Source organism: Ranitomeya variabilis, chromosome 6 (genome assembly GCF_051348905.1).
Source record: "Ranitomeya variabilis isolate aRanVar5 chromosome 6, aRanVar5.hap1, whole genome shotgun sequence".
In the NCBI taxonomy this organism is placed as follows: domain Eukaryota; kingdom Metazoa; phylum Chordata; class Amphibia; order Anura; family Dendrobatidae; genus Ranitomeya; species Ranitomeya variabilis.
Window position 1 is genome coordinate 240,536,373 of NC_135237.1, and position 27,171 is coordinate 240,563,543.

The following is a 27,171-nucleotide window of genomic DNA, read 5'->3' on the forward strand; positions in this document are numbered from 1 at the left end:
GTCATAACAGTCTCCTAACTTCCACATGACATTGTTAAGTTATGCGAGCACTGCAGCCTATCAGCGGCTGAGGATGGGCTGCAGCCTTCACAGTGCCATCAGACAAAACGGCTCCACCTGACCAAAGTGTCATGACTGAAGCCAATCAGCAACCACTAATTGGCGAGCTGTTTTGGGCGGTGTTCAAGTCGTTCGACGAACTCGAACAATTTGCTTAAAATTCGGCTGTTCGAGTTTCTCTTCGATAACTGTTCGTTCACCAAAAGCCTAGCTTGATTTGCACATTAAAACTGTTTATCATTGTTAATGGACTGTTTCAGTGTATAGTTGGCGGGGGATAGATCTGTGCTGAAATAATGCCGATCTCCATTTTTTTTTTCTTTCTTTTCATTTACAGAGGGGCGGTGCAGTCTCTCAGCCTATCAGCAGTGCGCACACACAGCAATGTGCATGTGATGCAGACAAGCAAGGGCATGTGTCATTGGCTGTGTATGTCACATGTCACTCCTTGCCCAATGAGAACCAGCCATTTGCCCCGTCGTCACCATTTCCTCACTGCTGCAGCTTAGTGTTAGACGGCACCGCTGCTGCTGTGGGCGCTATACAGTCAAAGAGTCTTTTTTTGCCAGCAAATTTTCTGAGAGATAGGTTTAGGGAGTCGGGAGTTGGGACTAGTTGTAATATCAGCCCTTTTCAGGGTAGGTTACAGCAGTTCATAGCACTGTTTGCCAGGCAGGTCTGAGCCAGTGCTGTGCAAGTGTTAGTCACAGCATTTGGTGTAATGTAGCTCAGCCAATGTTTTGGGGCTAGTAGCATTGTCTGATAGTCATCTGAGTAGCCCGCCTGTGAAGCTAGCTACACCACCTGTGTATCTCAATTTTTACGGCATCTAACCCAGTAAATCGTTTTGGGGTTTTGGACTTAGTAGCAGTGTCTGCACGTCAGCATGCTACACCAGCATGTCGCACACAACATCACCGCTTCCTTGAGAAACTCTGTGTGTGACAGGGTGCATTTCACCACAGACACTTGGATGAGTAGACATGGACAGGGGTGTTACATGTCGGTGACTGGGCACTGGGTAACTATGGTGACATCAGGAGAAGGGGCTGCTGTCCAAGTCTTGCCGTCCCCATGAGTTGCTCGTCAATCCCCTGCATCAAGAAGTTCCTCCACTGCTTCTGCCTCTTCAACCTCCTCTCGGTCCTCCACCTGCACCCAAAAACTGTCTGGTAATGTCACCCGCATTGTAACTGCGCAGAAGGAACCCTGCACACCTCCTCACTATGCTGTCACCAGGGCTCAACGACATCAGGCAGTGTTCACATTGAAATGTCTGGGAAATGTGAGTCACACAGCTGAGGAGTTGTGGTCAGCTCTGGAGACCAAGTTCCATCAATGGTTGTCTCCACTCAACCTGCAGCCAGGGAAAGCTGTGTGTGACAATGCTGCAAACCTGGGTGCGGCCCTTCGCCGGGGCAATGTCACACACGTGCCTTGTATGGCTCACATTTTGAACCTGGTTGTCCAGCAATTTTTATCCCACTATCCAGGACTAGATGGGCTTCTGCAGAGGGCACGGTCACTGTGTGCTCACTTCCGCCGTTTGCATCCCGCAGCTCGACGACTTGCATCTCTACAGAAGTCGTTGGGCCTGCCAGTTCACCGGCAGAAATGCGATGTGCCCACACGGTGGAATTCAACTCTGCACATGTTGCAGCGACTGTGGCAGCACCGACGAGCCCTGGTGAAATACGTTATGACGTATAGCCTGGGCCAACGAGATCAAGAGGTGGGGCAAACCACGCTGCAGGAGTGGTCTCAGATCAGGGACCTATGCACCCTTCTGCACAGTTTTGAAATAGCAACGAAGATGTTTAGTGCTGACGATGCCATTATCAGCATTACCATTCCGGTGATTTACATGCTGGAGCACACCTTACACAGTGTCTGGAGTCAGGTGGTGGAACAAGAGGAGGAGGAGGAGTAGGAGGAACAGGAGGAGTCGTATGCGGAAGGGATCATATCTCCAAGGTCAAGAAGGTTGGCAGCACCAAGGTGGCTGGCATTGGAGGCTGGGGGAGAGGGATTACCGAGGGCGTATGGTAGCAGCCAAACTGTTGAGGAAGGTGCAGGAGGCGAGGAAGAAGTGGAGGACAAACTGGCGCTGGGCATGGAAGACTCATCAGATGAGGGAGACTTTGATCAAATTTCTGTTGTGCGAGGTTGGGGGGAGAGGGCAGACGAAGGAAGCATGATTCTCACCTCGCCACCACCAAGACAACAAGGAGTTGGTCCTCCTGGATGCGCAAGACACATGAGTGCCTTCTTGCTGCACTATCTGCAACATGACCCTCGGATTGTCAGAATCCGAAGTAATGCCGACTACTGGGTTGCCACACTCTTAGATCCCCGGTACAAAAGCAAATTTGGCGAAATAATACCATAGAAAGGGATTCACACATGCAGGAGTATCAGCAGAGACTGTTACAGAATCTAACATCTGCTTTTCCACAAAACACCAGTGGTGCACGTAGTCAATCTCTGAGTTCTAAATTGCCAACCGTGGGACTATCGAGTCATCACGCTAACCGTAACAGTAACATCGTATCTGGTGGTAACAGCATTTTTTTCTAATCGTTTCAAGATTTTTTTAGACCATCCTTTGCAAGGCCACAGGAGACAAGAAGTCTCAATATTGCAGCCAGCATGCAGCCAGCGGGTAAGGATAGGGTGAATCAAACACCCGAAAACCCCACCCATATGACCGCAAACCTGTCCCGCCAAATTCAGGTGACAGGTTCCCTTTAAGTCTGGATTTTCCAATAGTGAAAACTAGTGTTGAGCATTCCGATACCGCAAGTATCGGGTATCGGCCGATACTTGCCGTATCGGAATTTCCGATACCGAGATCCGATACTTTTGTTGTATCGGGAATCGGTATCGGGACCATATTAATGTGTAAAATAAAGAATTAAAATAAAAAATATTGATATACTCACCTCTCCGACGCAGCCTGGACATCACCACTGGTAACCGGCAGCTGCTTTGTTTAAAATGAGCGCGTTCAGTACCATCCATGACGTCACGGCTTCTGATTGGTCGCGTGCCGCTCATGTGACCGCCACGCGACCAATCAGAAGCCATGACGTCATCCCTCAGGTCCTAAATTCCTAATTCTAGGAATTTAGGACCTGAGAATTACGTCACGGCTTGTGATTGGTCGCATGGCGGTCACATGGGCGGCCGCGACCAATCACAAGCCGTGACGTCATCTAAGGCCCTGAACGCGCTCATTCTTAAGAAGGAAGGCTGCCGGAAAGAAGCAGGGCGCGTCCGAGGGTGAGTATATACCTAATAGGAATATACTCACCCTCAGCTTCTTTCCGGCAGCCTTCCTTCCTAAGAATGAGCGCGTTCAGGGCTTGTGATTGGTCGCGGCCGAGAGGTGAGTATATCAATATTTTTTATTTTAATTCTTTATTTTACACATTAATATGGTTCCCAGGGCCTGAAGGAGAGTTTCCTCTCCTTCAGACCCTGGGAACCATCAGGGATACCTTCCGATACTTGAGTCCCATTGACTTGTATTGGTATTGGGTATCGGTATCGGATTAGATCCGATACTTTGCCGGTATCGGCCGATACTTTCTGATAGCGATACTTTCAAGTATCGGACGGTATCGCTCAACACTAGTGAAAACCCATTAATACTGCCATGCTTTACACATGACCAACACCATTATACAATTAATATGAATAATGCTGCTGTGTTGTCTATAATAATAGTGTCACTATCTAGTACACAGGCTCAATATGATTAGTCAGAGTGCCCTAATTATTTTTGCCAACAAACCTTGCATAGTACCCTTGTTATTTTGGAATTTAATCTGTTCATGTCCATAGCTTTTGGGAGCAAATGGGACATGTGTCTTCAGATGCTGAATACCAAGCAGAGTTCCAGCAAACCATGATGTCTTATCCATAACACTCAGCTACAGAGTTAAGGAAGCAAACTGCACCTCTTAGCTGGTAAAGAAGAGCTAAGGTAAGTTTCAACTCTGTTCTCTGAAAGATAAGAGGCATCAGAAGTCAGGGTAGAGATCTGCTTTAGTTTTTCTGTCTTTTTAACAATTAATTGGCTCAGATATGTCCTGGAACAATATTACTAAAAGTTTAGTTAGGAAAAAGTCTTATTAGTCAGGTGAGGGTATGTGCACATGTTGTGGAGTGTGCTACGGATCTGCAGCAGATTGGCCGCTGCCTATTCGCAGCAGTTTTCCATGAGTTTACAGTACCATGTAAACCTATGGAAAACAAAATCCGCAGTACACATGATGTGGAAACAAACGCGCTGAAACGTAGCGTTGTTTATGCAGCGCCCCAGAGTCCTGGTCGTTGCAGTGCTGTGGCTCCGCCGCTAAGGGGGGCTATGGTACATCTGATGGCACTGAAGGAGTTCATCTGACCAGGTATCACATACACCAATACATTTCACAGTCGGGCCTCCAGGGGGAGCTAAGGGTGCTATTTATTAGGCCACTCCTCACCGTGTGGGTAAACTGGGGGTCAGGCAGGAAGTTAGTTCAGAAAGCTGCCTGGGTTGGAACCAGGCAACACCTTGTGGCAGAGGGTGTTGTGGGGAAGATTCGGTAGGGTCCCTGTCAGGTTTGGGACCCTGACAGAGGCCTGGCTACAAGAAAGAACGTCACGGGACCGTGCCTGCTCAGCATAGCGGCGGTGCCCTAAGAAAGGATCAGAAGCGAGATATATTGTGCTGAGTGAGAAACGAGATCAAAGCAAGAAGGAGATTACCAGTAGGAGTCGTGCTGTAAGATCGAGGCAACATCCTACTGAGGCGCACAACCGGCGGCCGGAACGCCGAGGAAGTATTCATATATCTAGCTCCAAGCAATACTTCAAACCAACGGCAGGGCAGTCAGTCACAGGCGGGCTGTCTCACCTAAATCACCTATGCAGACTTGGGGGGCAACCTGTGGAGAGGGGCGACTCTAGGGTCCCGGAAAAGCTCCGAGCCTACCCGTCATACGGGTGCGTCCCAACCATAACACCGGGAGGGACGGAGGATTAGCAGAACATCATCTAATCGAGTTGTTGTGAGGGAACACGAGAAACAGACACAACAGTTGTGGGGACTATCCCGTAAGCACAGCAGGGGAGGACCACAACACATAGCGCTAGCAGGAAGGCACAGATTTCCACCTGCAAGGAGAACTCTGGAGGTGCCATCGGACCGGCCGGACTTGCGCAGCCTGGTGAACCGTATTCCGGACTGAGGACCCAGAGACCTTCAGTAAAGAGGTAAAGAGACTGCAACCTGGTGTCCTCGTTATTTACTGCACCGCACCACCACCACTATCTACATCTATCACTGTACGCCCCTCAGCAGGGTCACGGACCGGGTCTAGCCACCGTGACAACCCCAGAGCAGAGACTCAGAGGCCCGGTACCGGGTACCCCTCGGCCCTGCGGCAGTGGGGGCGCTACAACTTGGCGTCACAAACAGGATCTACTTAAGCCTGAGGAATCGGGTCATGTGTGCCTTGGAATTGTGATTTATTTTGCTTGAACTGTGACTTATTGCAAAGACTGTGGATTGCCACTTGCCACCAAAAGTTCCCGCCAAAACCGCCGCCATTACAGAGCTAAGGAGAGCGCAGGAGAAGACGAAGGGTGTGGAAGTGGGCATGAACAAGCTGGAGAGCGCGAAAGACAATGGCCGCCCAGTCTAAATATTTCTGCCCCTTGAGGACGTGTCCGTCAGCAGCCGAGATCCGCCTACTGATCCTCAATGGGGGGCGGAGACAACGAAAGCGAAACCGCCCACGAAGGAGAGAGCGGGAAAAGGACCAGGAAGAAGAATTCAGCGACATGGAGGATGCCATGGCCAGCCGCCCGGAGCCGGAGCGTGGGGTCAGAGCCGAGGACTGCCCCAGCTACCCGGAGAGGCACCGCAGCCAGACCTCCATAGTTGACGCTGACCTCCTGCAGACCGGAGCGGACGAGCTGATCCACCAACTCCCGCAGATGCAGCTGAGCACTGAGGCCGGGTGGAAGAAGACCATCATCGGGAGCCTCACCAGACATCTGTCGGCAGTCTCGTCTGGTCCGGAGCAAGAAAGAAAATCCAGCGCTCCGAAGCCAGAAAGCAAGGCCCTGCCGGAAAGCGAGATGCAGCGAGCAGAGATGACAACGTCGCAGCACGAGGCCCTGCAGCCAGCATTCCAGACCCCAGCGGAGGCAGAGCAGACCGGCACCGGAGGGACCGCATCTGAAGCAGGTATGAAGGATGACCCTGCCCTGATGACTGACACCACTCCCACGACTGCTAGTGCCACAGCTGCTGACTCCGTTCCAGTGACTGATCTTGCAGCAGCCGCTACCTCTGCTGCAGCAAATGCCCCTACTCAAGCTGCGCAGACCTCCATCGCTGTGCATGACCTAACCGTACATGAAAGACGGATTAACGGCGTTTGTTCAGCACTGGGTGCAACCCTGGACTTCACATTTCCCGGGCCAAGAGGGGTTAAGTGCCAGGTGCAGCCCTGGAAGCCGTCCAACTAAACCTCGGAAACCTGAAACTGTAAATAGTTAACTGTTTGTTTCCTGCTGTTTTGCTGCTAAAACCCGTGTAGGGTTATTCTTAAAGGGATCCCTTTGTTGACCCGGGATCCCTATTGTTTTTTTTGTTTTCTACGTTTTGCACAAGTTATCAAAGAACTGCTGAATCATGAACAATGCATGATACAAACTCCTTGTAAATAGTTTGCACCTTCTTAAAGGGGCTTCTTACTGGTTTTACATACAAGAAGGACTCTTTGCGAAGATACGGTTCTTGGAACCCGCACCGGAGTCCTTACGGTGTACGGACTGGTAGCTGAAGAAGCTGCGCTACCTCTTAAAGACTTGGTCCCCTCTTAAAGGGGATGTTTACCTGTGCACTTATGAGTAGTACTGTCTTAAAACAGTAAAGTGATAATGATGTCTTGAAAGAAAGTAATAATGCTGATATGTAAACGTTAAATGTAACTAACTAGTTAATTGTGAGAAATGGTTGATAATGTTGATGAAAGGATGAGGACAGGGAGTGAACCCGGACGGGGTTAGTTGGTGAGTCCTCCTAGGAGCCATACAGAGAAGGCTCAGTAGTTTTGAACTGAAGGAAAAATGTTATGTTCTATACTGTGTATAGTAGGAGAGGGGCAGAAGGCCCGGGCTGAAAGGGGCGGTCCTGTAAAAGAAAGGAGAGGCAGTAGGTCTGGAGCCGTTAGGACAGGCGGTCCTGCAGAAATAAAGTAGGAGAATGTAGCACAGTTGCTTAAGCCTTATAATGTGTTATAAGAAGGTCTTTAGTGGATTTAGAGTGTACATCCTTAAAGGCAATGTTAAATTATTGTTCAGAAAATTTGCACTAAGTAGAATACCCGGTTGGGTAAGAAAAGTTATTTATAGTAAAGTTAATTAAAGGTATTTAACCATGTTTGTAACGTTTAAGTGTCCTCACCTCCCATAAAGGGAAGCTCTGTTCAAATATGCTTATTGTTATTGCACTCACAAAAATTGTATGTCTTTTTGCTGACATGTATTGTTGTTTTCTTCCCAGTCCCGGAGTACTGGATTTAACCGGGGGGGAGTGCAGCGCCCCAGAGTCCTGGTCGTTGCAGTACTGTGGCTCCGCCGCTAAGGGGGGCTATGGTACGTCTGATGGCACTGAAGGAGTTCATCTGACCAGGTATCACATACACCAATACATTTCACAGTCGGGCCTCCAGTGGGAGCTAAGGGTGCTATTTATTAGGCCACTCCTCACCGTGTGGGTAAACTGGGGGTCAGGCAGGAAGTTAGTTCAGAAAGCTGACTGGGTTGGAACCAGGCAACACCTTGTGGCAGAGGGTGTTGTGGGGAAGATTCGGTAGGGTCCCTGTAAGGTTTGGGACCCTGACAGAGGCCTGGCTACAAGAAAGAACGTCACGGGACCGTGCCTGCTCAGCATAGCGGCGGTGCCCTAAGAAAGGATCAGAAGCGAGATATATTGTGCTGAGTAAGAAACGAGATCAAAGCAAGAAGGAGATTACCAGTAGGAGTCGTGCTGTAAGATCGAGGCAACATCCTACTGAGGCGCACAACCGGCGGCCGGAACGCCGAGGAAGTATTCATATATCTAGCTCCAAGCAATACTTCAAACCAACGGCAGGACAGTCAGTCACAGGCGGGCTGTCTCACCTAAATCACCTATGCAGACTTGGGGGGCAACCTGTGGAGAGGGGCGACTCTAGGGTCCCGGAAGAGCTCCGAGCCTACCCGTCATACGGGTGCGTCCCAACCATAACACCGGGAGGGACGGAGGATTAGCAGAACATCATCTAATCGAGTTGTTGTGAGGGAACACGAGAAACAGACACAACAGTTGTGGGGACTATCCCGTAAGCACAGCAGGGGAGGACCACAACACATAGCGCTAGCAGGAAGGCACAGATTTCCACCTGCAAGGAGAACTCTGGAGGTGCCATCGGACCGGCCGGACTTGCGCAGCCTGGTGAACCGTATTCCGGACTGAGGACCCAGAGACCTTCAGTAAAGAGGTAAAGAGACTGCAACCTGGTGTACTCGTTATTTACTGCACCGCACCACCACCACTATCTACATCTATCACTGTACGCCCCTCAGCAGGGTCACGGACCGGGTCTAGCCACCGTGACAACCCCAGAGCAGAGACTCAGAGGCCCGGTACCGGGTACCCCTCGGCCCTGCGGCAGTGGGGGCGCTACATTTATTCCGCAGCATGTCAATTCTTTGTGCGGATTCCGCAGCGGTTTACAACTGCTCCATAATAGGAATCCACAGGTGTAAAACCGCAGGTGGAGTCCGCACAAAATCCGAAAAAAATCATGGTAAATCTGCGATAATTCTGCAGGGAATCCGCAGTGCGGTTTACCTGTGGATTTAACAAAATCAGTCCGGAAAAATCAGCACCATTTTCTGCAACATGTGCATGTGGCCTTAGAAAGAAAGAAATTGTCAATTATGTGCTTTTTATTGATATTAACCCCTTCATGACCCAGCCTATTTTGACCTTAATGACCTGGCCATTTTTTGCAATTCTGACCAGTGTCCCTTTATGAGGTAATAACTTAGGAACGCTTCAACGGATCCTAGCGGTTCTGAGATTATTTTTTCGTGACATATTGGGCTTCATGTTAGTGGTAAATTTAGGTTGATAATTTCTGAGTTTATTTGTGAAAAAAACGGAAATTTGGCGAAAATTTTGAAAATTTCGCAATTTTTACATTTTGAATTTTTATCCTGTTAAACCAGAGAGTTATGTGACACAAAATAGTTAATAAATAACATTTCCACATGTCTACTTTACATCAGCACAATTTTGGAAACAAAATTTTTTTTTGCTAGGAAGTTATAAGGGTTAAAATTTGACCAGTGATTTCTCATTTTTACAACAAAATTTACAAAACCATTTTTTTTAGGGACCACCTCACATTTGAAGTCAGTTTGAGGGTTCTATATGGCTGAAAATACCCAAAAGTGACACCATTCTAAAAACTGCACCCCTCAAGGTGCTCAAAACCACATTCAAGAAGTTTATTAACCCTTCAGGTGCTTCACAGCAGCAGAAGCAACATGGAAGGAAAAAATGAACATTTAAATTTTTAGTCACAAAAATGATTTTTAGAAACAATTTTTTTATTTTCCCAAGGTAAAAGGAGAAACTGGACCACGTAGGTTGTTGTCCAATTTGTCCTGAGTACGCTGATACCTCATATGTGGGGGTAAACCACTGTTTGGGCTCACGGCAGGGCTCGGAAGGGAAGGAGCGCCATTTGACTTTTTGAATGAAAAATTGGCTCCAATCTTTAGCGGACACCATGTCGCGTTTGGAGAGCCCCCGTGTGCCTAAACATTGGAGCTCCCCCACAAGTGACCCCATTTTGGAAACTAGACCCCACAAGGAACTTATCTAGAGGCATAGTGAGCACTTTAAACCCCCAGGTGCTTCACAAATTGATCTGTAAAAATTAAAAAGTACTTTTTTTTCACCAAAAAATTATTTTAGCCTCAATTTTTTCATTTTCACATAGGCAACAGGATAAAATGGATCCTAAAATTTGTTGGGCAATTTCTCCTGAGTACACCTATACCTCACATGTGGGGGTAAACCACTGTTTGGGCACATGCTAAGGCTCGGAAGGGAAGGAGCGCCATTTGAATTTTTGAATGAAAAATTATCTCCATCGTTAGCGGACACCATGTCAGGGTTGGAAAGCCCCTGTGTGCCTAAACATTGGAGCTCCCCCACAAGTGAGCCCATTTTGGAAACTAGACCCCCCAAGGAACTTATCTAGAAGCATAGTGAGCACTTTAAACGCTTCACAAATTGATCCATAAAAATGAAAAAGTACTTTTCTTCACACAAAATTTCTTTTAGCCTCAATTTTTTCATTTTCACATGGGCAACAGGAGAAAATGGATCCTAAAATTTGTTGGGCAATTTCTCCTGAGTACGCCGATACCTCATATGTGGGGGTAAACCACTGTTTGGGTGCACGGCAAGGCTCGGAAGGGAAGGCGCACCATTTGACTTTTTGAATGGAAAATTAGCTCCAATCGTTAGCGGACACCATGTCGCGTTTGGAGAGCCCCTGTGTGCCTAAATATTGGAGCTTCCCTACAAGTGACTCCATTTTAGAAACTAGACCCCCCAAGGAACTTATTTAGATGCATAGTGAGCACTTTAAACCCCCAGGTGCTTTACCGAAGTTTATACCGCAGAGCCGTGAAAATAAAAAATTATTTTTCTTTCCTCAAAAATGATTTTTAGCCCGGAATTTTTTATTTTCCCAAGGGTAACAGGAGAAATTGGACCCCAAATGTTGTTGTCCAGTTTGTCCTGAGTACGATGATACCCAATATGTGGGGGAAAACCACTGTTTGGGCACATGCCGGGGCTCGGAAGGGAAGTAGTGACGCTTTGGAATGCAGACTTTGATGGAATGGCCTGCGGGCATCATGTTACGTTTGCAGAGCCCCTGATGTGCCTAAACAGTAGAAACCCCCCACAAGTGACCCCATTTTGGAAATTAGACCCCCCATGGAACTTATCTAGATATGTGGTGAGCACTTTGAACCCCCAAGTGCTTCACAGAAGTTTACAACGCAGAGCTGTGAAAATAAAAAATCATTTTTCTTTCCTCAAAAATGATTTTTTAGCCCGAAATTTTTTATTTTCACAAGGGTAACAGGAGAAATTGGACCCCAATAGTTGTTGCCCAGTTTGTCCTGAGTATGCTGGTACCCCATGTGTGGGGGTAAACCACTGTTTGGGCGCACGTCAGGGCCCGGAAGGGAGGGAGCACCATTTGACTTTTTGAACGCAAGATTGGCTGGAATCAATGGTGGCGCCATGTTGCGTTTGGAGACCCCTGATGTGCCTAAACAGTGGAAACCCCTCAATTCTAACCCCAACACACCCCTAACCCTAATGCCAACTCTAGCCATAACCCTAATCACAACCCTAACCCCAACACACCCCTAACCACAACCCTAACCCCAACACACCCCTAACCCCAATCCCAACCCTAACGCTAATCCTAACCCTAACCACAACCCTAACCCCAACACACCCCTAACCCTAACCATAACCCTAACCACAAGCCTAATCTTAACCCTATTTCCAACCCTAGCCCTAATTCCAACCCAAACTCTAATTCCAACCCTAACCCTAAGGCTATGTGCCCACGTTGCGGATTCGTGTGAGATTTTTTTTGCACCATTTTTGAAAAATCCGCAGGTAAAAGGCACTGCGTTTTACATGCAGATTTACCGCAGATTTCCAGTGTTTTTTGTGCGGATTACACCTGCGGATTGCTATTGAGGAACAGATGTAAAACGCTGCGGAATCCACACAAAGAATTGACATGCTGCGGAAAATACAACGCAGCATTTCTGCGTGGTATTTTCCGCACCATGGGCACAGCGGATTTGGTTTTCCATAGGTTTACATGGTACTGTAAACCTGATGGAACACTGCTACGAATCTGCAGTGGCCAATCCGCTGCGGATCCGCAGCCAAATCCGCACCCAAATCCGCACCATGTGCACATAGCCTAATTCTAAGGGTATGTGCACACGCTGCGGAAAACGCTGCGGAAAACGCTGCGGATCCGCAGCAGTGTTTCCGCAGCTGCGGGTCCGCAGCAGTTTCCCATGAGTTTACAGTTGAATGTAAAGCTATGGGAAACAAAAAACGCTGTGCACATGCTGCGGAAAAAACTGCGTGGAAACGCAGCGGTTTACATTCCGCAGCATGTCACTTCTTTCTGCAGATTCCGCAGCGGTTTTACAACTGTTCCAATAGAAAACGCAGTTGTAAAACCACAGTGAAATCTGCAGAAAAACCGCAGAAAAACCGTGGTAAATCCGCGGTAAATCTGCAGCGGTTTTGCACTGCGGATTTATCAAATCCGCTGCGGAAAAATCCGCAGAGTACCAGAATACGTGTGCACATAGCCTTACCCAAGCCCTACCCCTAACTCTACCCCTAACCCTACCCCTAACTCTACCCCTAACTCTACCCCTAACTCTACCCCTAACCCTACCCCTAACCCTACCCCTAACCCTACCCCTACCCCTAACCCTAGTGGAAAAAATAAATAAATATTTTCTTTATTTTATTATTGCCCCTACCTATGGGGGTGATAAAGAGGGGGGTTCATTTACTATTTTTTTTATTTTGATCACTGTGATGGGTTATATCACAGTGATCAAAATGTACATTGAACGAATCTGCCACCTGGCAGATTCGGCGGGCGCACTGCGCATGCGCCCGCCATTTTGGAAGATGGCGGCGCCCAGGGAGAAGACGGACCGACTCCGGGAGGATCGGTAAGTATGAAGGGGTGGTGGGGGGGTGAATCGGAGCACAGGGGGTGGATCGGAGCACAGGGGGGAGCGGACACTAGGACGGGGGAGCGGACAGGCGGACGCAGGGGAGTACCGGACTGAACGGAGGACCGGGGAACAGATCGGTGGCAGTGGGGGGGGCAGATCAGGATTTCCAGCCATGGCCGATGATATTGCAGCATCGGCCATGGCTGGATTGCAATATTTCACCATTTTCATAGGTGAAATATTGCAAATTGCTCTGATTGGCTGTTGCACTTTCAACAGCCAATCAGAGCGATCGTAGCCACGTGGGGGCAAAGCCACCCCCCCTGGGCTAAAGTACCACTCCCCCTGTCCCTGCAGATCGGGTGAAATTGGAGTTAACCCTTTCACCCGATCTGCAGGGACGCGATCCCTCCATGACGCATACGGTGCGTCACAGGTCGGATTGGCACCGACTTTCATGACGCAGCGTATGCGTCAAAGGTCAGGAAGGGGTTAATTTATTTTGCTTTCATGTCAAAAATTCAAAGGAGCTCCAAAACCTTTAACCCTGAACCTAGGAGACACTGACAACCACTGGTAGGGATCTGGACTTCAGGAGCATATTTTTTTCTGACTATACCTTTAATATATTTAAGTCTATACAATTAGACAACTGCTCAAGTTAGCAAACATCTAATTATTCTTTCCTGACATAATTTCTAAATTTATGAAGCTTTGCCTTTTATTCTAGTTTTTTCTCTGTCCCTTTAATATAAAAGTTTAGTCATTTGAATAAGATATGCTAGAGCCAAACTCTCCATATCCCCATTCGGACAGATAGTTATGGATTTGTGTGGTGAGACATCACAACATGTTTCATCAGAGACTGCTTCACATTAAGTATTCCTCAGTAGTAGGGTGTTGTACCCCATGGTATAATATAGTACCATTACTTTGAATCTGGATGCCAACAATATTGTTTAACCCTTTAAGACATCTCCTACATTTGTTATGGTATGTACGCAGGAAGCAAGTAAAACCATGTTTGAATTGTGGAAGATGCAATCATCTAGAAAATATTATAAAGAAGACTATCAAACAGAGGTAAGAAATATGTACAATACATTCTTAAAGCAATCACTCAACTTCCTGTAAGATTGGACAATGGACTTCTTAATGACAAGTACCACTGTAGCTTAATGATATTACAAATAACTCATGCATCCATTGTTTCTAGTAGTCTCCATTACATTCCGGCGAAATCCAAATTGTTGCTAACATAAATTATCCGCTACTAAAGATGCGTGTGTTACCTGTTTTTTTATAGGTGTACTTTCTTTTCTTCCCCTGAATCAATGTGCTTGACTTTTTTGCGACAGCAGATGATGTTGGTCCTTTCTGCAGGTACACAGTAGTTGGCAGGTGTTTTTCCAGGGCATTAGTTGTGACAGTAAAGGTCTCTTTGTTTGGGTGGCTGTACAAAATTGTACTAGCCAAGGTTCCTATTGACATATTTGACAGATTCTCTGGCGATGAGACAGTAGTTTTTGTATCCCCCCAAAACCACCACCATTGTGCCTCCACATTTCGACATCTTGTAAGAATGCAGCAACATAACAATATCCAATTCATCATATTGTATGGATGGCTGTGGCTGTAAAGTTCACAAAGTTGCAAGTCTCCAAGACTCATCTGCATGGAATCAACTATTTTCCATGTCCTTCCTGTTCTCCTGTGATATGGATGTGGAGCCAGTTAACTACCCATGTCCTTTCTCATGTAAATGAAAGGACTGCTGCCCAGTACCAAGAGGAGTTCACTTTGTACACCAATCAACATAAGACATTAATCTGTTCCCCTTGCAGCAACAAATACGTTTTTATCTTACTGCTAAGCTTTGTTCAGATGTCTAAAGCGTATTAGAACTTGTAAATTCTTACAGTGTGGCTTGAAGTAAGAATATTATGGCTAATTAAGAAAGCTGCACAAATGAGAAAAAAAGCAGATTTTTAGCCCTTAGTCATGTTCTGACATGCAGGATTCAGCACCACCACACAAGCACTAATTATAGACCTTTCCCTTCAATGCAATCCTTTGCTATATGATCTACGATCTCACTATTTAATGTCAGTTATTCAGTGACTTTTGGGCCATTTGGGTACAAATCTAATATATAAAGCTGAATATGTGTGTGTATGTGTGTGTGTATGTCCGGGATTGGCATCTGCACCGTCGCAGCTACAGCCACAAAATTTTGCACAGTCACACGTCTGGACCCCGAGAGCATCATAGGTTATGTTGTGAGGCAAAATTTTAACCCCGCGCGTTCCAATTCACCAAACAATTTTGCCCCTATCTACATAATGGGGAAAAAGAGAAAGGAAAAGTGTTGGAGGCAAATTGAGAGCTGCCAGATGTGAACAAGGGGGTCTTAGAGACTGAGAGCGATGGTGCCAAAGAGTATATACCATACAGTTGCTAAGGTGGGGCCCCGACATGGGATACTCGCCACACATGGGGATATGAACACACACACAAAATGCGCCACACACTACCACGTGCTTCAACACATATCACCCTCAGCACACATTTCACCACACATACACCAACCTTGCCACATAAAAGTCGAAACACAAAAGTCGCCGCTCAAAACTCGCTATATGCAAAACTAGGCTCACGTAAAACTCGCCACACGTGCAAAACTCACCTCATGGAAAACTCACCACACGCAAAACTTGCACACGCAGAAAAATTGCCACATGCACAAAAGTTGCAACACATGCAAAAGTTGCCTCACACAAAACTTGCTCATACTCAAAATGCACCACACATAAAACTCGCCACGCGCAAAACTCGCCATGCGCAAAACTTGCTGCACACAACTTGCTACACTAACCTGTCACATGCAACTCGACACACAAAAAGTTGCTACATGCATGTAGCCACATGCAACTCAACACACACAACTTGACACACGAAACTCTGCCTAAAGCACACACAGTTCTGGTATTATCCTTCAAAAATAAAAATCTGATTAATAAGCAGACAAACTACAAGAGCAACAAATGTACCATATAGGAAATACGGGAGCTGTCAGTCACATGACCTGTCTATTATGTGTATGTGTGAGCAAATATATACTGCCAGGGGGAGGGCTTCCTGTTGGCTGGGGATTTGTCTGGCTGCCAATTTAGCTTACAAATACTGAGGTAAAAATACTGACCAAATAACGTGAATGCGGTCTAATACAGGAGGAGATGGCACACAGATATATACTATATACAGGGGAGATGACACAAAGATATATACTATATACAGGAGCAGATGACACACAGGTATATACTATATATAGGGGAGATGACATACAGGTATACACTATATACAGGAGAGATGACACACAGGTATATACTATATACAGGAGGAGATGACACAGGTATATACTATATACAGGAGGAGATGACACACACATATATACTATATACAGAGGAGATGACACACAGGTATATACTATATACAAGAGGAGATGACACACTGGTATATACTATATACAGGGGAGATGACATACAGGTACATACTATATACAGGGGAGATGACACACAGGTATATATGATATACAGGGGAGATGACACACAGCTATATACTATATACAGTAGGAGATGACACACAGGTATATACTATATACAGGAGGAGATGACACACAGGTATAAACTATATACAGGGGAGATGACACACACATATATACTATATACAGGGGAGATGACACACAGGTATATACTATATACAGGAGATGACATACAGGTATATACTATATACAGGAGGAGATGACACACACATATATACTAAATACAGGGGAGATGACACACAAGTATATACTATATACAGGAGGAGATGACACACAGATATATACTATATACAGGAGGAGATGACACACAGGTATATACTATATACAGGGGAGATGACACACGTATATACTATATACAGGAAGAGATGACACACAGATATATACTATATACAGGAGCAGATGACACACAGGTATATACTATATACAGGAGAAAATGACACACAGCTATATACTATATACAGGAGGAGATGTGTTGTGAATTCCGCTCTTGGGCTCCCTCCGGTGGTTGTAAGTGGCACTTTTGTGAGTTCTGCTCTTGGGCTCCCTCCGGTGGTTTTAAGTGGTACGGCTGCTCCTTGGATTTAGTAGTCAGCAGCTGCTTCCACTGATTGTCTTACTGGCTCGGCTATTTAGCCTGGTTCTATCCTTCAGCCAGTGCCAGTTGTCAATGGTTCCTGGTTGGATTCACATCTCTGCTTGGATTTCCCTGATATTCTGACCAGTTCAGCAAAGATAAGTCCTTGCTTTTTTCTTTTGCAGTCCACTTTTTGTGGACTTAATCGTTCTGCACTTTCTATGTTTTTTCTAGTCCAGCTTGTCAGTATGGATTTATTCAGTTAAGCTGGAAGCTCTGGGAAGCAGATTTACCCTCCACACCTTTAGTCAGGTGTGGAGATTTTTGTAAACTCTGTGGTGGATTTTTCTAGTTTTTAATACTGACCGCACAGTATTCTGTCCTGTTCTATCTATCTAGCTAGAGTGGCCTCCGTTTGCTACATCCTGGCTTGATTCTGCGTATGTCATTTCCCTCTCCACTCACAGTCAATATTTGTGGGGGGCAGTCTATCCTTTGGGGATTTTCTCTGTGGCAAGATAGCTTTCCTGTTTCTATATTTAGGGGTAGTTAGTCCTCCGGCTGAGATGAGGTGTCTAGGGAGTGACAGGAACATCCCACGGCTACTTCTAGTGTTGTGTTAAGCTCAGGAACTGCGGTCAGTACAGGTACCACCTCCTCCAGAGCTCGTCCCATGTTGCTCCTAAACCACCAGCTCATAACAGTACAACTGGCCAAAAATGAATTAAATGCATCTCAAAAAAAGGAAAAAGAAGTTCTGAGCCATTTTTTTTTCTGCAGTCTGTTTTGTCTTTTTTTTTCCTCTTAATCTCTGGGTGGTTCAGGATTTTGGCGCTGGCATGGATGTTCAGGGTTTGTTTTCTCGTGTAGATCAACTTGCTTCAAGAATACAGAGTATCCAAGATTATGTTGTCCAGACTCTGGCTTTAGAGCCTAGAATTCCAACTCCTGATTTGTTTTTTGGGGACAGATCCAAGTTTTTGAACTTTAAAAATAACTGCAAATTGTTTTTTGCCTTGAAACCCCGTTCCTCTGGTGATCCCATTCAGCAGGTTAAAATTGTCATCTCTCTGCTGCGTGGTGACCCTCAGGACTGGGCATTCTCCCTTGAATCAGGGGATCCGGCATTGCTTAATGTAGACGCATTTTTTCAAGCGCTCGGATTATTGTATGACGAACCTAATTCTGTGGATCATGCAGAAAAGACCTTGTTGGCCCTGTGTCAGGGTCAGGAAGCGGCAGAATTATACTGCCAGAAATTTAGAAAATGGCCTGTGCTCACTAAATGGAATGATGAGGTTCTGGCAGCAATTTTCAGAAAGGGTCTTTCTGAAGCCCTTAAAGATGTTATGGTTGGCTTCCCCACGCCTGCTGGTTTGAGCGAATCTATGTCTCTAGCCATTCAGATTGATCGGCGCCTGCGCGAGCGCAAAGTTGTGCACCATATGGCAGTATCCTCTGAGCAGAGTCCTGAGCCTATGCAATGTGATAGGATTTTGACTAGAGCAGAACAGCAGGGATTCAGATGCCAGAATAGGCTGTGTTTTTACTGTGGTGATTCTGCTCATGTTATTTCTGATTGCCCTAAACGTACTAAGAGGGTCGCTAGGCCTGTTACCATCAGTACTGTACAGCCTAAATTTCTCTTATCTGTGACCCTGATTTGCTCATTATCGTCCTTTTCTCTCATGGCATTTGTGGATTCAGGCGCTGCCCTGAACTTAATGGACTTGGAATTCGCCAGGCGCTGTGGTTTTTCCTTGCAGCCTTTGCAGAGCCCTATTCCTTTGAGGGGCATTGATGCTACACAGTTGGCCAAGGATAAACCTCAGTATTGGACTCAGCTGACCATGTGCATGGCTCCAGCTCATCAGGAAGATTGCCGTTTTCCGGTGTTGCATAATTTGCATGATGTTGTTTTACTGGGTTTTCCATGGTTACAGGTACATAATCCGGTGTTGGATTGGAAATCTATGTCTGTGACTAGTTGGGGTTGTCAAGGAGTACTGTTGTGAATTTGGATTCTGGGCTCCCCCGGTGGCTACTGGTGGAATTGAACTTGTGACATCATCTTCCCTGTTCACCTGTTCTGATTAGATCTGGGTGTCGCTATATAACCTGGCTTCTCTGTTAGATGCTTGCCGGTCAACAATGTTATCAGAAGCCTCTCTGTGCTTGTTCCTGCTCCCAGACATCTACTAGATAAGTTGGACATTCGTCCATGTTTTGTTTTTGTATTTTGGTTCCAGTTCACAGCTGCAGTTTCGTTACTGTGTCTGGAAAGCTCTTGTTGATCAGGAATTGCCACTCTGGTATTATGAGTTAATGCCAGAGTCCTAAAGTAATTTCTGGATGTGTTTTGTTAGGGTTTTCTACTGACCATGAAAGTATGCTTTCTGTCTTCTGCTATCTAGAAAGCGGACCTCAAATTTGCTAAAACTATTTTCCTGCTGCGTTTGTTGTTTCATCTCATATCACCGCCAATATATGTGGGGGGCTTCTGTCTCCTTTTTGGGCATTTCTCTAGAGGTGAGTCAGGTCTTATATTTCCCTCTGCTAGCATTATTTAGTTCTCCGGCCGGCGCTGGGCATATAGGGATAAAAAGTAGGACATGCTACCTGGCTACTTCTAGATGATGCGGTAGGTTTAGTTCATGGTCAGTATAGTTACATCTTCCAAGAGCTTGTTCCTATTGAGGCTTATGCTAGTTCTCTGGCCATGGAGATCATGACAGTTTGACCGGCCAACTAAAGGGTTAAAATCCTTGGCTGAGAAAGGAGAGAAATAAGAAGTCTGCTGAAAATTTTTTTTTTTTTCTTTTTTTTTTTTTTCTCTAGTAGTTAGTGTGCTCTTAATTGGATCACTTGCCAGTCTGTCTATGCTGCAGTCTTTCTTTTTTTTCTCTCTCCTTCTAATCTTTGAATGGCTCTATGTTCACCTGTCTATAATGGATCTACAGAGTGTAACTGCAGGTTTGAATAATCTCGCCACGAAAGTACAAAGTTTGCAAGATTTTGTTGTTCATGCTCCGGTATCAGAGCCGAGAATTCCTTTGCCGGAATTCTTCTCAGGGAATAGATCTAGCTTTCAGAATTTTAGAAATAATTGTAAGTTATTTTTGTCCCTGAAATCTCGTTCTGCTGGAGACCCTGCACAGCAGGTTGGGATTGTGATTTCCTTGCTCCGCGGCGACCCTCAAGATTGGGCTTTTGCATTGGCACCAGGGGATCCTGCGTTGCGCAATGTGGATGCGTTTTTTCTGGCCTTGGGCTTGCTGTATGAGGAACCTCATTTGGAACTTCAGGCAGAAAAAACTTTGATGTCCCTATCGCAGGGGCAAGATGAAGCTGAAATTTACTGCCAAAAATTTCGTAAATGGTCTGTGCTTACTCAGTGGAATGAGTGTGCCTTGGCGGCTACTTTCAGAGAGGGTCTTTCTGATGCCATTAAGGATGTTATGGTGGGGTTCCCTGTGCCTGCAAGTCTGAATGAGTCCATGACAATGGCCATTCAGATCGATAGGCGTCTGCGGGAGCGCAAACCAGTGCACCATCTGGCGGTGTCTACTGAGAAAACGCCAGAAAACATGCAGTGTGATAGAATTCTGTCCAGAAGCGAGCGGCAGAATTTTAGACGGAAAAATGGGTTGTGTTTCTATTGTGGGGATTCTACTCATGTTATATCAGCATGCTTTAAGCGTACTAAAAAGCTTGATAAATCCGTTCCCATTGGCACTTTACAGTCTAAATTTATTTTGTCTGTGACCCTGATTTGCTCTTTGTCATCTATTACTACGGACGCCTATATCGACTCTGGCGCCGCTTTGAGTCTTATGGATTGGTCCTTTGCCAATCGTTGTGGGTATGATTTAGAGCCTTTGGAGACTCTTATTCCTCTGAAGGGGATTGACTCCACCCCATTGGCTAATAATAAACCACAATACTGGACACAAGTGACTATGTGTATTAATCCGGATCACCAGGAGACTATTCGTTTTCTGGTGCTGTATAATCTACATGATGATTTGGTGCTGGGATTGCCATGGCTGCAGTCTCACAACCCAGTCCTTGACTGGAGAGCTATGTCTGTGTTGAGCTGGGGATGTAAGGGGGCTCATGGGGATGTACCTTTGGTGTCCATTTCATCATCTATTCCCTCTGAAATCCCTGAGTTCCTGTCTGATTATCGTGACGTCTTTGAAGAACCCAAGCTGGGTTCACTACCTCCGCACCGTGAGTGCGATTGTGCTATAGATTTAATTCCGGGTAGTAAATACCCAAAGGGTCGTTTATTTAATCTGTCTGTGCCTGAACATACTGCTATGCGAGAATATATAAAGGAGTCCTTGGAAAAGGGACATATTCGTCCATCGTCATCTCCCTTAGGAGCCGGTTTTTTCTTTGTGTCAAAAAAAGACGGCTCTTTGAGACCATGTATTGATTATCGGCTTTTGAATAAAATCACGGTTAAATATCAATACCCATTGCCGTTGCTGACTGATTTGTTTGCTCGCATAAAGGGGGCCAAGTGGTTCTCTAAGATTGATCTCCGTGGGGCGTATAATTTGGTGCGGATCAGGCAGGGGGATGAGTGGAAAACCGCATTTAATACGCCCGAGGGCCACTTTGAGTATTTGGTGATGCCTTTTGGTCTTTCTAATGCCCCTTCAGTCTTCCAGTCCTTTATGCATGATATTTTCCGCGATTTTTTGGATAAATTTATGATAGTGTATCTGGATGATATTCTGATTTTTTCGGATGATTGGGACTCTCATGTCCGGCAAGTTAAGAGGGTTTTTCAGGTTTTGCGGTCTAATTCTCTGTGTGTCAAGGGTTCTAAGTGCGTTTTTGGGGTTCAGAGAATTTCCTTTTTGGGATATATTTTTTCTCCCTCTTCCATTGAGATGGATCCTGTCAAGGTTCAAGCTATTTGTGATTGGACGCAGCCCTCTTCTCTTAAAAGTCTTCAGAAATTTTTGGGCTTTGCCAACTTTTATCGTCGATTTATTTCTGGTTTTTCGGATGTCGTTAAGCCATTGACCGATTTGACTAGACAGGGTGCTGATGTTGCTAATTGGTCCCCTGATGCTGTGGAGGCCTTTCAGGAGCTTAAGCGCCGTTTTTCTTCTGCCCCTGTGTTGCGTCAGCCTGATGTGACTCTTCCTTTTCAGGTTGAGGTCGACGCTTCTGAGATCGGGGCTGGGGCAGTGTTGTCGCAGAAAAGTTCTGACTGCGCCGTGATGAGGCCTTGTGCCTTCTTTTCCCGTAAATTTTCGCCCGCTGAGCGGAATTATGATGTTGGGAATCGGGAGCTTTTGGCCATGAAGTGGGCGTTTGAGGAGTGGCGCCATTGGCTCGAGGGGGCCAGACATCAGGTGGTGGTATTGACTGACCACAAAAATTTGATCTATCTTGAGACCGCCAGGCGCCTGAATCCTAGACAGGCGCGCTGGTCATTATTTTTCTCTCGGTTTAATTTTGTGGTATCGTACCTACCGGGTTCTAAGAATGTTAAGGCGGATGCCCTTTCTAGGAGTTTTGAGCCTGATTCACCCGGCAACTCTGACCCCACAGGTATTCTTAAGGAGGGAGTTATCTTGTCAGCCGTTTCTCCAGACCTGCGGCGGGCCTTGCAGGAGTTTCAGGCGGATAGACCGGATCGTTGTCCGCCTGATAGGTTGTTTGTTCCTGATGATTGGACCAGTAGAGTCATCTCTGAGGTACATTCTTCTGCATTGGCAGGTCATCCTGGAATTTTTGGTACCAGGGATTTGGTGGCAAGATCCTTCTGGTGGCCTTCCCTGTCACGAGATGTGCGAGGCTTTGTGCAGTCTTGTGACGTTTGTGCTCGGGCCAAGCCTTGTTGTTCTCGGGCTAGTGGATTATTGTTGCCCTTGCCTATTCCTAAGAGGCCTTGGACACACATCTCGATGGATTTTATTTCAGATCTGCCTGTTTCTCAGAAGATGTCTGTCATCTGGGTGGTGTGTGACCGTTTTTCTAAGATGGTCCATTTGGTTCCCCTGCCCAAATTGCCTTCTTCTTCCGAGTTGGTGCCCCTGTTTTTTCAAAATGTTGTTCGTTTGCATGGTATTCCTGAGAATATCGTTTCTGACAGAGGAACCCAATTTGTGTCTAGATTTTGGCGGGCATTCTGTGCTAGGATGGGCATAGATTTGTCTTTTTCGTCTGCTTTTCACCCTCAGACTAATGGCCAGACCGAGCGGACTAATCAGACCCTGGAGACATATCTGAGGTGTTTTGTGTCTGCTGACCAGGATGATTGGGTTGCTTTTTTGCCATTGGCGGAGTTCGCCCTCAATAATCGGGCCAGCTCTGCCACTTTGGTGTCCCCGTTTTTCTGTAATTCGGGGTTCCACCCTCGATTTTCCTCCGGTCAGATGGAATCCTCGGATTGTCCTGGAGTGGATGCGGTGGTGGAGAGATTGCATCATATCTGGGGGCAGGTGATGGACAATTTAAAGTTGTCCCAGGAGAAGACTCAGCTTTTTGCCAACCGTCACCGTCGTGTTGGTCCTCGGCTTTGTGTTGGAGATTTGGTGTGGTTGTCTTCTCGTTTTGTCCCTATGAGGGTCTCATCTCCTAAGTTTAAGCCTCGGTTCATCGGTCCGTATAAAATATTGGAGATTCTTAACCCTGTTTCCTTCCGTTTGGACCTCCCTGCATCCTTTTCTATTCATAACGTTTTTCATCGGTCGTTATTGCGCAGGTATGAGGCACCGGTTGTGCCTTCCGTTGAGCCTCCTGCTCCGGTGTTGGTTGAGGGTGAGTTGGAGTACGTTGTGGAAAAAATCCTAGACTCCCGTGTTTCCAGACGGAGACTCCAGTATCTGGTCAAGTGGAAGGGATACGGCCAGGAGGATAATTCTTGGGTCACTGCATCTGATGTTCATGCCTCTGATCTGGTTCGTGCCTTTCATAGGGCCCATCCTGATCGCCCTGGTGGTTCTGGTGAGGGTTCGGTGCCCCCTCCTTGAGGGGGGGGTACTGTTGTGAATTTGGATTCTGGGCTCCCCCGGTGGCTACTGGTGGAATTGAACTTGTGACATCATCTTCCCTGTTCACCTGTTCTGATTAGATCTGGGTGTCGCTATATAACCTGGCTTCTCTGTTAGATGCTTGCCGGTCAACAATGTTATCAGAAGCCTCTCTGTGCTTGTTCCTGCTCCCAGACATCTACTAGATAAGTTGGACATTCGTCCATGTTTTGTTTTTGTATTTTGGTTCCAGTTCACAGCTGCAGTTTCGTTACTGTGTCTGGAAAGCTCTTGTTGATCAGGAATTGCCACTCTGGTATTATGAGTTAATGCCAGAGTCCTAAAGTAATTTCTGGATGTGTTTTGTTAGGGTTTTCTACTGACCATGAAAGTATGCTTTCTGTCTTCTGCTATCTAGAAAGCGGACCTCAAATTTGCTAAAACTATTTTCCTGCTGCGTTTGTTGTTTCATCTCATATCACCGCCAATATATGTGGGGGGCTTCTGTCTCCTTTTTGGGCATTTCTCTAGAGGTGAGTCAGGTCTTATATTTCCCTCTGCTAGCATTATTTAGTTCTCCGGCCGGCGCTGGGCATATAGGGATAAAAAGTAGGACATGCTACCTGGCTACTTCTAGATGATGCGGTAGGTTTAGTTCATGGTCAGTATAGTTACATCTTCCAAGAGCTTGTTCCTATTGAGGCTTATGCTAGTTCTCTGGCCATGGAGATCATGACAGAGTACATAGTGACGTTCCTTTGAAGTCAATTTCCTCTTCCCCCTCTTCTGAAGTTCCTGAGTTTTTGACGGATTTCCAGGATGTATTTGATGAGCCCAAGTCCAGTTCCCTTCCTCCACATAGGGACTGTGATTGTGCTATTGACTTGATTCCTGGCTGTAAGTTCCCTAAGGGCCGACTTTTCAATCTGTCTGTGCCAGAGCATGCCGCCATGCGGAGTTATGTTAAGGAGTCTTTGGAGAAGGGGCATATTCGGCCATCTTCGTCACCATTGGGAGCGGGATTCTTTTTTGTTGCCAAGAAGGATGGCTCCTTGAGACCCTGTATTGATTATTGACTTCTTAATAAGATCACGGTCAAATTCCAATACCCTTTACCTTTGCTTTCTGATTTGTTTGCTCGGATTAAGGGGGCTAGTTGGTTTACTAAGATTGACCTTCGAGGGGCATATAATCTTGTTCATATTAAACAGGGTGACGAATGGAAAACTGCATTTAATACGCCCGAAGGCCATTTTGAATACCTTGTGATGCCTTTCGGGCTCTCTAATGCTCCTTCTGTATTTCAGTCCTTCATGCATGATATTTTCCACAATTATCTTGATAAATTCATGATTGTGTATTTGGTTGATATTTTGATTTTTTCCGATGATTGGGAGCCTCATGTGAAGCAGGTCAGGATGGTATTCCAGATCCTTCGTGATAATGCTTTATTTGTGAAGGGGTCTAAGTGCCTATTTGGAGTTCAGAAGGTCTCTTTTTTGGGTTTTATTTTTTCTCCCTCGTCTATAGAAATGGATCCTGTTAAGGTCCAAGCCATTCATGACTGGATTTAACCCACATCTGTGAAGAGCCTTCAGAAATTTTTGGGCTTTGCTAATTTTTATCGCCGTTTCATTGCCAACTTTTCCAGTGTGGTTAAGCCCCTGACCGATTTGACGAAGAAAGGCGCTGATGTGACGAATTGGTCCTCTCTGGCTGTTGAGGCCTTTCAGGAGCTTAAACGCCGATTTACTTCTGCCCCTGTGTTGCGTCAGCCGGATGTTTCTCTTCCTTTTCAGGTTGAGGTTGATGCTTCTGAGATTGGGGCAGGGGCTGTTTTGTCTCAGAGGAGTTCTGATGGTTCTTTGATGAAACCGTGTGCTTTTTTTTCCAGAAAGTTTTCGCCTGCGGAGCACAATTATGATGTCGGCAATCGGGAGTTGTTGGCTATGAAGTGGGCATTTGAGGAGTGGCGACATTGGCTTGAGGGAGCCAAGCACCGCGTTGTGGTCTTGACCGATCATAAGAATCTGATTTACCTCGAGTCGGCCAAGCGGCTGAACCCTAGACAGGCTCGATGGTCCCTGTTTTTCTCCCGTTTTGATTTTGTGGTCTCGTATCTTCCGGGATCTAAGAATGTTAAGGCTGATGCCCTCTCTAGGAGTTTTTTGCCTGATTCTCCTGGAGTCCTTGAGCCGGTTGGCATTCTTTAGGAAGGGGTGATTCTTTCTGCCATCTCCCCTGATTTACGGCGGGTGCTTCAGGAATTTCAGGCTGATAAACCTGACCGCTGTCCAGTGGGGAAGCTGTTTGTTCCTGATAGATGGACAAGTAAGGTAATTTCTGAGGTTCATTGTTCTGTGTTGGCTGGTCATCCTGGGATTTTTGGTACCAGAGATTTGGTTGCTAGGTCCTTTTGGTGGCCTTCCTTGTGATGTGCGTTCTTTTGTGCAGTCCTGAGGGACTTGTGCCCGGGCCAAGCCTTGCTGTTCCCACGCTAGTAGGTTGCTTTTGCCTTTGCCGGTCCCTGAGAGGCCCTGGACGCATATTTCCATGGATTTTATTTCGGATCTTCCTGTTTCCCAGAAGATCTCTGTTATCTGGGTGGTTTGTGACCGGTTCTCTAAAATGGTCCATTTGGTACCTTTGCCTAAATTGCCTTCCTCCTCTGATTTGGTTCCATTGTTTTTTCAGCATGTGGTTCGTTTGCATGGCATTCCGGAGAATATTGTGTCTGACAGAGGTTCCCAGTTTGTTTCTAGGTTTTGGCGGGCCTTTTGTGCTAGGATGGGCATTGATTTGTCTTTTTCTTCGGCGTTTCATCCTCAGACAAATGGCCAAACTGAGCGAACTAATCAGACCTTGGAAACCTATTTGAGATGCTTTGTGTCTGCTGACCAGGATGATTGGGTGGCTTTCTTGCCATTGGCCGAGTTTGCCCTTAATAATCGGGCGAGTTCGGCTACTTTGGTTTCGCCTTTCTTTTGTAATTTTGGTTTTCATCCTCGTTTTTCTTCGGGACAGGTTGAGACTTCTGATTGTCCTGGTGTGGATTCTGTGATTGACAGGTTACA

General features: G+C 46.3%; 1 protein-coding gene across 1 annotated transcript in view; it reads right to left on the minus strand.

Annotated features, from left to right (window-relative positions):
- The window catches only part of COL15A1 (collagen type XV alpha 1 chain), a 1,855,347-nt gene that overhangs the window by 1,606,795 nt on the left and 221,381 nt on the right, over positions 1-27,171 (minus strand). The gene's annotated exons all lie outside the window — the stretch shown is intronic.